This window comes from Panthera pardus, unplaced genomic scaffold, assembly GCF_024362965.1.
Source record: "Panthera pardus isolate Hobbes unplaced genomic scaffold, ASM2436296v1 HiC_scaffold_6, whole genome shotgun sequence".
Lineage (NCBI taxonomy): Eukaryota > Metazoa > Chordata > Mammalia > Carnivora > Felidae > Panthera > Panthera pardus.
The window spans coordinates 90,011,068-90,022,901 of record NW_026526991.1 but is presented as its reverse complement, the minus strand read 5'-3'; the positions used below and the strand labels follow the sequence as shown (position 1 = coordinate 90,022,901).

At 34.1% G+C, this 11,834-nt stretch overlaps 1 protein-coding gene across 3 annotated transcripts in view; it reads left to right on the top strand.

The window, feature by feature from the left end:
* Positions 1 to 443: 443 nt before the first annotated feature.
* Positions 444 to 11,834, top strand: part of PIK3C2G (phosphatidylinositol-4-phosphate 3-kinase catalytic subunit type 2 gamma) — a 350,214-nt gene continuing 338,823 nt past the window's right edge. Inside the window, exon 1 of one of the 3 annotated variants that reach the window (XM_019452112.2) lies at positions 444 to 505. The gene's annotated coding sequence lies outside the window, so the exon portion shown is untranslated. Of the gene's footprint in view, positions 506 to 1,473; positions 1,709 to 11,834 lie in introns of those variants that run through there. The other 2 variants (XM_053894931.1, XM_019452113.2) reach the window with 2 other exon arrangements.

Sequence of the window (11,834 nt, the reverse complement as noted above, 5' to 3'; positions counted from 1 at the left end):
TTAATGAAATAAGGAAAATAACTTGATAGTCAAACTCACAGAATGGCTAAAGTAGCATTTTCAAGGGTTCACTTCTGCTCCCGCGAATTGAAATCACTTGTTCCCTGTCCCCCACCCACTCCCACATTCAAATGCATGATAATATGAGGGAAAAAAAAAATGGAGAAATATGCTCGCCTTACTCACTTTTTTCAAAAATATATTTTTGTTTCCATATTGTTGCTAAGTATCGCTTGGCACAAATTCTGTTTAGCACAGAGAAGCTAATTCATTGTTGTGTGCTTAAATCCTGTATTCATTATGTAAACTCCTTCTTTCCATATAGCCCTCCAGGGTTTGATGAAAAATAGATTCCCAAACAAGCCAAACCTGCCAAACAGGAATAAAAGCTTTCAGAGGAAGCATAATGTTCCCTTGAAATAGAAGTGTTTTAGCTTGTATGAGCATATTTCACTCTTGCAAAGAAATGAGATCATGTTTCATTTCAGGAAGATGTATGCTTCAGGTAAGACACGGAAACAAATAAACCTCCTGTACTTAACCAAATACATAGAAGAATATTTGAATTCAAATGTACTGCTGAGGCAAAGCAGCTCCTTAATTGTATCGTGAAACTTAAATGGTAGAGGAGTTTAAGATCTGAGTAAGTTTGTAAATACTCTCCAGAAGATAAATACTTCCTGAAAAACTGATTGTGCTTTGATTATCCCTTCTCTCCCTCCCTCGTTGCTTCTCTCCCTCTTTTCTCTCTGTCTCTTTGGCTGACCCTACAGATTGCCTTGATATCATATCCCTTTGTCATTTCCTCACTGCTCACTTTTATGTCCGTCAGAGTCTTGAGCCAATTTCAGTCACGTCTGCTGGTGGACTTTTCCTTTGTGCACATTTTCTTCAGTATCTTTCTGCTAGTGCCAGTAGTCTATAAGGCTGCATGCTGATGATGACTCCAAAAGGAAATTCTTATTAAAGGAAGGGTAGATATTCTTAACATATGGGTTTCAAACTGACTGGAGTTCCTGTTGGAGAAAAGCAGCTGTTTCCTTTCTGTTCTGTCACTCCATGCTGGGCTCCTGCCCTGTCCTGTCTGCCTGCCTCTGTACTGACAGCTCACTGAAGGCCGGCATGAACCCATATGTGTCCCAATTGCCCCCTCACTTTCGAGCCTGGCAAACAGATTTCCGGCACTTACGATTAAAGACAGAAGTGATACGCCCCACTTTAAAAAAGTAATTATAAAATGTAACTTGCATATGGTGCACAGCTTTTAAAATGCATTGTCTAATGTAACACTGTATATCAGGTAACAGATTCAGAGAGATCTTAAAGAACGGATGTCATTTACGTTATGAAGAACGTCACCTATGTCATTATTAACGTCATTAAGAGCTTGGATTTGAATCAAGTTTTTCTTATTCCAACTTAAGGCTCTTTCCATAACATGCTACTCATACTCTACCCATCTACTCGCCACCTGCTCCGCGGAGAAAGCAAGTCTGTGAATTGAGCATAAGGAAATAGTAACCGTGTCTGAGCTGGCAAAAAGATAGCTTCGTCCAGTGTCTATGGAAAGGATCACGTTATGTAGATGAGTTACGTGATTCACTGAATGAACAAGCTAGTACGTTGCCAGTGTCAGCCTCCAGGCCATGATTTCACTTTTTTTGTCTCCGAGCTGGGATCATTTTCACCGTGAGGAAGCCCTCTTCAAGTAAGCAAACAGTGCAATAGAATTCTCTTGGAGTTTAGAAAGAAAAAGTAGTTTCATTTCCTGTCTAGAAATATATTGCATTGGATGTCTAACTAAATTATTAAATTTTTCCCAAATTTATTATCTGATTAAAGGATACACAGATAATCATAGCAAAAATGAATCCTTATAATTATTTAGGCATAAATCTGTTTTAATTGTTATCAGCTCTTGGCAGTAGTCCTTTTATGACACAACTTGTCCACTTTTAAGTTATCAGTTATGATTTATTTTTCTGTTGGATGGAATATTTTCAAGAATTATTTTCTGCTACAAAATAAGGGTGATGTATATCTTTGAACTCCTAATTTACACAAAATGTTTTTTTCCTCAGAACTTTATTTTGTATTTCTAAATATTTTCCATTTTTTGGTGATTTTTTTCCTCTTGAGTTATATAGAAATGTTTTTAAGTTAAAACTTATGAATTATTTTGTAAATTATCTTTTTATTGATAGTTAAGTATATACTGGGGTCAGAAGGAATAGTATGTGTAATGCTGACTTTGAATTATGTTAAAAGTCACAGAATATATGGTCAATTTCCATAAGCTATACTTGTCCTTGAAAAGAATATGTAATTTTCATTAATTGAATGCAATATTCTACATATGCTCATTACATAAAGCTTATTTTTTCAAATCGTCTACATGTTTAATGATATTTTATCTAATTGATCTATAAATCATGTAAGATTTCAATGAAATCATTTAATTATGAAGGTGGATTTGTCATTTTCTCTTGTAGCACTATAATGTGTAATGGTATGAATTTGTAATGAATTATTTTTAGTACATACATATCTCACATACCGACAAGGTGAAGTGAATATTTTATTTCTATAAAGTGATCCTTTTCTCCTCCAGATAAGTTTTTTTGCAGGTAGGCCTGTTTGGGTTCTTTTCAACATAACTACACTAGTTCTGTTGTTATTATTGTTACTATTTGCCTGGAATATCTTTTCCTGTCCTTTTAATTTTAAGCAATCCTTACACTTGCGTATCTAGTATGTCTGATTGGCTTTTTTTCTTTTTTAACACAACGTAACAACCTATAGATTTTATGTAATATATTCAGACCATTTACATTTATGTGCTTCTGATACATTTTCATTTCTACCATTTTAAAGAACACTTATATTTGTACAATTTTCTATATTTTCCTGAAACCGCTGGACCTTCTTCCAAACTGATCAAGGGTTGTTGCAATTGCTTTCATTTCCTTCCTTCTTTCTGCTGTAGAAAGATATACCCTCTATTATCTTACTGGTTACATCTAAAAATTTAACATGCATTTCTGAAAAATCTAAAGTTGTCTATATCTATACTTCCTCCTGGACAATACAAGTATCTTTCAAAATTTGGATCACCCAGCCCCAAATACTAGCCTTGTGGTCTAGTATTTAATTACATCTAGTCTATTTTGATCTCTAAATTAGCAATTATTGTTTATAGAGCCAATGTTAGAGAATTACCCACATATTTACTACAACCTTACTCGTTATTTCCTTATGAGAACAGGTTTTCATTTTGTTCTACTTCTTAAAAAACAGTTTTGCTGAATTATTGGCTTATGTTCCTTGTCTGATTTTTTTCATGATCATGTTGGCTCCCTCTTTTGTTTTGATGTTTTTGCTTAGGTCTCATGCTGATTACTTTCTTATAGCTGTGCATCTCTGAATAGCAGTGATTCTTTCTGAGACAGCTCATTCTTGAAAGACTGTATATGAAGGAAACCAGGAAAATTAGCTATGTGAGCAGACCACCTCTATTCAGATCTGTTGTTCCAGAACATTTTCTCATCAACACCCTACCTTTTAGGTAAACACTGAGATAGAAAGATGTCTACTTAGCTCATAGTGAAGGCTGGAATATATGGTCAGATGGACCATGACAAGGTATTTGTCTTTAGCTAATTGAAATCAGTGTCACCACTTTTTTTCTCCTCTACCTTTTGAAACTAATAGCCTGTTCTCTAAAAGCATGCATGGGATGTCTGCACGCTTGCTCACTCAGTAACCCTTTTCTTCAATTATTTGGAGAATTCTTTCTCACAGTCTTCATAATGATTTTTTCTCCCACATACTGAAATTATTCTATAAGCATTAGATTAGTTACTTATTCATTATGTGTGTGTGTGTGTGTGTGTGTGTGTGTGTGCATGTGCATGTGTCTATGTTTGCATGTACATATGCATGGCTATATATTCAACCTTTAAGAAGAAAATGTTAATCCAGAGAAATTAATGATATGTGTTTTCTTTTGATCTGTACTCTGATCAATTAGACTATGGCTGAATCCCCTCAGATGTGCCCTATTTTCTAGTTTGCAATGAGCTTTTAATTTATCCAAGTCTAAGGAACTAAAAATAATTCCATACACCCATACCTAGTTTCAGATTATCTGAATACATTATTACACACACATACGAGCGTGCACACATGCACACACACATACACACGCTCAAACACATACATCCTCAGCAAAAACTGCTGTCAGGAGGTTTTTAATCTTTGTTTCAAACTTACAGTGATTTTGTATAAGAACACTGCACCCTCTTTGATGTAATTCGCCATGATTAGCCACCCCCTACTAATACTACTTTATAGCTCATTATTTTCACTTGGTTGGAGTCTCAAAATTGAAGAAGGAAAGAAACCCTCTTTTTGTAACGTGCATATAGCATTCAAAATTACTTTCCTATATTATTCTCAGGATTTTCAGCACCATAAAAAGAAGACCATAGTCTTATCTCCACTCAAGGTCATCTCTCCAGTGTCCTCTCCAGTGACTGACAGAATAGGAGTTCAATATACCCACACTTTCATTTTATGAATAAGAAGACAAACACCGATTGCCTCAAAGAGCAGAACTCACACAACAGGAAATTTTTTTTCTGATCTCTGAGACACAGAACAGGGTGGAGGCCTTCCCTATACCTTTCAAACTACTTACCATAGTTTTCCTTTTACTCAGTGTTCACATATTTGCCCTTTTTGTTGGTAAAGCATTCCACTTTAGTAAACTGTCATGTCAATATTTGTGTTAATTTTCATTAATTTGTATCAATTTCTAATTACTTTGCCAACCAAATATCTTTGCTATTTCAAATCATTTTTAAATCTCTACTTGAGAGTTACCAAATAGTTTTCTATTGTTAACTATAACAAATGAGTAATACATATACCATCCCTTCAAATCATAAAACCATAAATAGTGTCCAAAATAAAAATCAAGCCTAGAAATAGTCCTGATATATAAAGGTACAGTACTTGGCTTGCTAATCTTTATACAATGCAATACCAAGTAATTATTTTTTCACTTCATGCTTTATGTTACTGCCAATCAATTTCTTAAAACATTTTTTTCCAAAAAACTATAGCAAAATCATTACCAAGAGTGGGTTGTTGAGTTGATATCTTAAAATATAATAATCCTTTTTTCTAACTGTAAAAGTTGATTCCAACTCTTCCACTTCCTAGCTATATAAGCTCTTAAAGATGCTTAAATGCTTCGTGCCTCAATTTCCTCTAAAATGAAGAAACTGATAATGCCTAGTCAAAAGACCATCATAAGTCCATCATAAGTTTTGTATGAGGAATAAATAAGTTAAAAACAAAGCACTTAGAATAATGCTTTGCACATTCTAAGTTAGCACTCAATAAATGTTTGAAATTACTGAAATTATTAAATTATGTCTTTTTATTCCTAATCAGTACTTAGCAGAATACATTCTGATGGACAATCTTCTAGAAAATATTAATGAGTGTGGCTTAGGTCTCTGGGCTTTCATCCTCCTGTTAACAGAATATAGAGTTAGGCTCATGGTCCAGTCTTCACCCTCTGCTTACCACTGACCCCGGCGATTAACCCAAAAGACGTGCATTTGATCCAAGGTAGATCAACTAGATTCCTGCTCTTAATTTTTAAACTGACATCGTTTGCTATGCAGAAAAACATGTTTTCCCAAGTCTCTACCCATATTCCCCTCCTGGAGAAAAAAGTCCATTTTTCTGTAGAAAATATAGAAACCAATGTATTTAGAGAGAAAGAACTTCAAGAGAGAAAGAGAGGCTTAGTCATGACAGTTGTTCATGCTCTTAGTTCACATCATATTCCCTTTTGCATTTTCTGCCACTTGTGACCAAGAGTCCTAACCAAAACAAAAGTGTTCTCAAAAGAGTATCCTGAATAAGCCACTTTTAAAGTACTGCTAACTGTAGTCCTTTCTTGACATTTTACAAAGCATAGTAAAATCTCTATGTATTTTTACATTAAAGCAAACCAACAAAAACATGCTTACCTTAGTGTAACTCAGCATCTCTCAAACAATTTGGACATTTTTTCTGACAACTTCCATAACAAATGACAAACTTGTGCTTCATAGTGGTTTAGGAAACACTGATACAGTATTTTCATGATTCCACCTTTTAGATCTTTATTCCCTATAGAACTTACTTCATAATTGTAATCCATATTTAATGGTGTTTAGATTTTTTATCCAGGTGATTAACTAAGTGTGCCTGCCCGGATACATCTATTAAGCAACCTACTATTTCCTTCACGTCTAACTTAACCTAAAAATTGATATATGCTATGGTTGATTCATACATTTTCTTTGACACATATGTCTATAACTTATCAGTTGGTATATTGTTTTAATTATTATGTCTTTAAAATGTGTATTATTTGGGGCGCCTGGGTGGCTCAGGTGGTTAAGCATCTGACTTCGGTTCAGGACATGATCTCACAGTTTGTGGGTTTGAGCCCTGCGTCTGGCTCTGTGCTGAAAGTTCAGAGCCTGGAGCCAGCTTCAGATTTTGTGTCTCCCTCTCTCTGCCCCTCCCCTACTCATGCTTTGTCCCTCTCTCTCAAAAATAAATAAACATTAATTTTTTTTAAAGTAAACATAAAAAAATAAAATGTGTATCATTTTTCATATGCAAGTCCCTACTAATATTTTTTCCATCATTTTCTTTACCAAAAGTGACTTAGAATCAGCTCATTAATTTCCCAAATAAGGGGATTAAATAAAATGTATGAATTCTTCAAATATCTATTTAAATTTTTAAATTTTGTATCTTCTCATCTGGAAATAGTGTGTCTCCACGTTTTTAAGGACTTAACACATTCTTCATACATAAGCATACCATTACAAATAATAATAATCTCCTCTTTTCTAGCGGTTATACATTCATTTATCTTATTGTTTGGCTATATTTCTAAAATAATTTGCCAGAAGAAATAGTTATCCTATTCTTGATTTGAAGGAGAAAGTTCATAGCATTTCTTCATTAAATAAACTTTCGTTGTTAGCATGTGCAAATTATTTTTTATCTGTTTAATTATGATTTTTCATTTATAGTTACCATTTAAAAAATGAATGGTTAAAAACAGCAAATCCAAAATTAATTTCTGCTATGATTTATTCATGTACTATTTGTTCAATGATTCATCTTGATCAGATTATGAAAGAAAAATTATAAAATATAATTATAAAATGTAATATTAATAAATTGAGTTGGATATAAAATCCCAGAAGTGTCCGTTAATTCACTTTTTAAGAAGTACATATGCATACACACACACATACACACACACACACTTTTTTTATACATAAATGCCCACATTTATTATAATTTCTTTAGAAATTGCAATAAAATGTTCTTGATACTTTTTGTCCTATATTGATTTCTGGTACTAGACACCAATATTTATTATCTTGTCTAATTTTGTGTTTTGTGTGTTTGTGTGTGTTTGTGTGTGTGTGTGTGTGTGTGTGTGTGTGTGTGTGAGAGAGAGAGAATATAGTGTGTGTATGTTTGAGTAACATACTTGGAAACACTTTTAACTTTGCTTTGATGTTTTTTATGTTTTTGTTGCAGAAATTACACAATTGAGGATATATTTTTTGAATGACGATTTTTAATCCAACTAGATGCTTATATTTACTGTCATTAGAAATGCAATTGATCCTGTCACATTCGGTTTTCTGTTCTTAACACATAACTTGTAATTTCCTATTTCCCTGATGATTATAATGTAAATGTCATCCAATTTTGACTCTTCCAGTGTTCTGGAAATTATACATGCCATTTGTCTTCAACTAATAAGTCTCTATAATACATAACAATTATATATATTTATTAAAAAGTATATATGAACTTATTATCTTAATCATCAGTGAAAAGGAAACAGCATTATTTAATCCTCTTTCCTCTTGTAAAACAGAAAATTTAGCACACCTTTCAGTTTCAGATGAAATAGTCTATGATTTTTCATCTAGCTTATTAATACCAAATAAAATTTTTAATTATCATATTTAAAATTATGTTTGCAATAATTACTAAGACTTAGTCCATATTGACCAATTTTCTTAATGTTTATTTAATTTTGAGAGAGAGAGAGCACAAGCAGGAGAGGGGCAGAGCAGGGGCGGGGGAGGGACAAGGAATCTGAAACAGGCTGAGCTGTCAGCACAGAGCCCGACACGGGACTCAAACTCATGAAGTGAGATCGTGACCTGAGCTGAACTCAGAGGCCTAACTGACTGAGCCACTTGGGCACCCCATGAATAATGTTTTTAATGTGAGACTAAACTTTTAGTTTCTTACATTTCAATAGATCATTAAGCTCTTTTTTAATTAACATCTCCCTTTCATCCAATTTCTTCTACATTTTTATGATGCATTTTATTGCTATATTATTTTGTATGTTATTTTCACATTGTATTTAATCAAACATATGGTTCCTTCATTTTATAAAAAATAGTTTAAGTTTTTTTTAATGTTTATTTTTTTTTGGGAAGGAGAGAGAGACAGCATATGAGCAGGGGAAGGGCAAAGAGAGAGGGAGACACAGAATCCTAAGCAGGCTCCAGGCTCTGAGCCGTCAGAACAGAGCCCTATGCAGGGCTCAAACTCAGGAACGGCAAGATTATGACCGGAGCTGAAGTAATATTCTTAACCAACTAAGCCACCCAGGTGCCCCAAACTTAAGTTTTTATACAATTTACTTAGGTATACTATAGCATATATTTTTTCAAAAGTAATTTTTCCTTTTGTGTCTTGATTGCTAAACACTTTATTTCTTACAAAATATTTTCACATCTTCTGTGTTGATTTTTTTTCTCAATTACTCACCTTTTAGGAATGAAGGGTTTCTCCACTGATTACTCATAAATAATATCTTTAGCTTTTTCTATTTCCCCCTTTTTTTATCTGGTTGCTGTTAGAACACGTTTGTTAAGTTTTCAGCTAGAGGAAGAGTAAATGCGAACACAGTTACTGGTCACTAATAGCCAATTTCACTAAATTCTGGACTTCATTTATCTTGTTTTGTTTTCTGGTTGACCACTTTGAGAAGGTAAACATATTTCTAGGTAATTCTAATCAATATAAAGTCCTTCTGCCAAAAAATATCTACTTTTGCACTTTCTCATGGGACTCTCTCATCTCCTTTTCCCAGATGTAGTAAACTAAATGCTTAGCCATTGTAGCCTCTGGATATTTGCATTAATGATTGCAAATTTTGGTTTTAGAAAACATGCAAAAAGGGGTATGGTAGAACAGCCCTGGTACAGATATCCCCTTTTGGGTTGTAAGGAGAGCTGATCAGAACCTCGAACTGAGTCAGGCAGTAGCAGGGAAATGAGTCATCTCCTTACCTTTTTTTAAACTGGCAGATTTATTCTCCTTCAGGTAACAAAGCAAGTGTCAGCCATTTTTTCCCTTCTATTTCAGTTTGATCTACTTTGACTTCCATATGTTGAAAATTGTGGTGATCAAATGAATGGTTGTCAGTCCTTTTTGCTGGTACTGTCAAACTGCAAATAGATATTATTTGTTTTTTTAATTTTTTTAATATTAATTTTTAAAATCACATACTACCAGCCAGACACCATTCTAAAAAAAGTAACTGGACTGATCTTAAAAACCCCAATTTATTTTATTATTGTTATTCTGGGATTAGGGAACTGAATTCATTTACTAAACTCACAGTCTGTCAACCAACTTTTATTGCCATAATATATAAGCTTCTCAGGATGTTTTAAAATGTTCTGATTTCGCCTTACTGTTTATTTTTTTTCATTTAACCTTTATATACTGTTCAATAACAAAAAATTACCAAGTAAATTTTAAAGATCTAATTGGCTTTATCAAACAATTCATAAATCAGGCAGCACCCCATGTAGCAAACTGAGGGGTGCTTTGGGGAGTTGTACAAAATGGACAGTTTTTATACAAGGAGGGTGGGGCAAGAAAATTATTAGCAAAATAAAATAATTGTTTCAAGCAAAGTTGCTTCCCCTGGAGGAAAGGCTAGGGTTCTTATGCAGATTACCTAGTCTTCCTTTTAGGGTGGGAAGGAATGGAGAGGGTTTTAAGCATTGGTGTTGATGGAAAAATTCCTGGCTGACCAGTTAAGACCGCATTTCTGGGAGAGACTGAAATTGCAATTATATTAGGTATGAAGCCCTGGTTTGGAAACTAGGTCAAAGTGACATCATTTTGGGCCTGTTTTCTTTTTAACAATACTAATTCACTTAACTCTTATACTATGTTGATTTTTAAATGCATTCTTATTGCTGTAGCTCCTATGCAGTAAATAATATTATGTATGCCTTTCAGATGTATGTTTTAAATGGAACACACATATTTTAAAGAAATGCCTTGTGGGGTAGGAGTTGATACAATAAGCATGTCCTTAGAAGCATTACAATTACCACTATAATTACATTGTAATGGTTTTACCTACATTTGTCTTTTTAAAAATTTCTAGGCTCTCTCTCTAAATCATATTCAAATCAAATTTATCATAGCAAAAACTCTCTCGAAGATTCAGTTGAAGTTGTATTTCTTGAGAACTTATATCTTGCACTAATGGTAAAATATCACTAAGTAGACATTTCTTCAAACCCATAATATTTTGAACATTTAATTCACCTAGAAGTCTCACTGTATTTGGTGAAAAACATGGACATGTTTCTAGCTACTAGAACAGTAATGGATACCATACGGCATGCGTGTCTCCACTCTCCTCTTCTGCATAAGGGCAGACCTTGGTAACAGGGCATTATCACTCCCTGAGCTTTGCTCACCCACACAATTCTTCTCAAACCATGTCCTGGAAAGGTACTACCATGTAATGAGATTTCATTTGTGAGATAAAACTATTTACCACTTTAGTTTCAGATCCACATTAGAGTTCCCCCAAAGAAGAAACTGTTTTTGATTTCCTTATAACAAATATTTACAGAAAGGATAAACTTTTGCATGTTTGGAAAATTTGGCTAAGCTATATTAGCATGTAGCAATGAAGCTTAAACTAGATGGAAATAAATATGACAATAAATAAAGTAAATAAATATTTTATAGTGTTTTTTTGATGTTTTAGTTGCTTATTTTGAGAGAGAGAGCGTGCAAAGAGCAAGTAAGGGAGGGGCAGAGAGGGAGGGAGATAATCCCAAGGAGGCCTCCATGCTTAGGGGGGAGTCCAAAGTGGGGGACTCGATCCCATGACCAAGAGATCTTGACCTGAGCAAAAATCAAGAGTTGGGCATTTAACAACTAAGACACCCAGGTTCCCCAATATATTTAAATTTATTTTTAAAATGCCTAAACACAGGGACGCCTGGGTGGCTCAGTTGGTTAAGCATCCTACTCTTGGTTTTGGCTCAGGTCGTGATCTCATGGTTGGTGGGTTTGAGCCCCACATTGGGCTCTGTGCTGATGGCATGGAGCCTGCTTGGGATTCTGTCTCCCTCTCTCTCTACCCCTCCCCTGTTCGCTCTCTCTCTCTCTCTCTCTCTCTCTCTCAAAAATAAATAAATAAACGTTTAAAAAAAATTAAAAATGTCTAGACACAGATTTTTAAAAAGTCAAACAGATAAAAATTTATATATTGGAGGATAGGATAGAAAAGCAATTTACTTTAGCTTCATAGAACTATGTTTAGCCCCTAGAATTTTCCCAAGGACTATTATTGTTTTCCAAGAAAATATTTAAGGGTTAAGTTCCTGTGTCAGATAAAATAAAGTAGTCCAAATGATTGTGGATCAGGATACTATGAAATTTAGCCTAGTTATGTA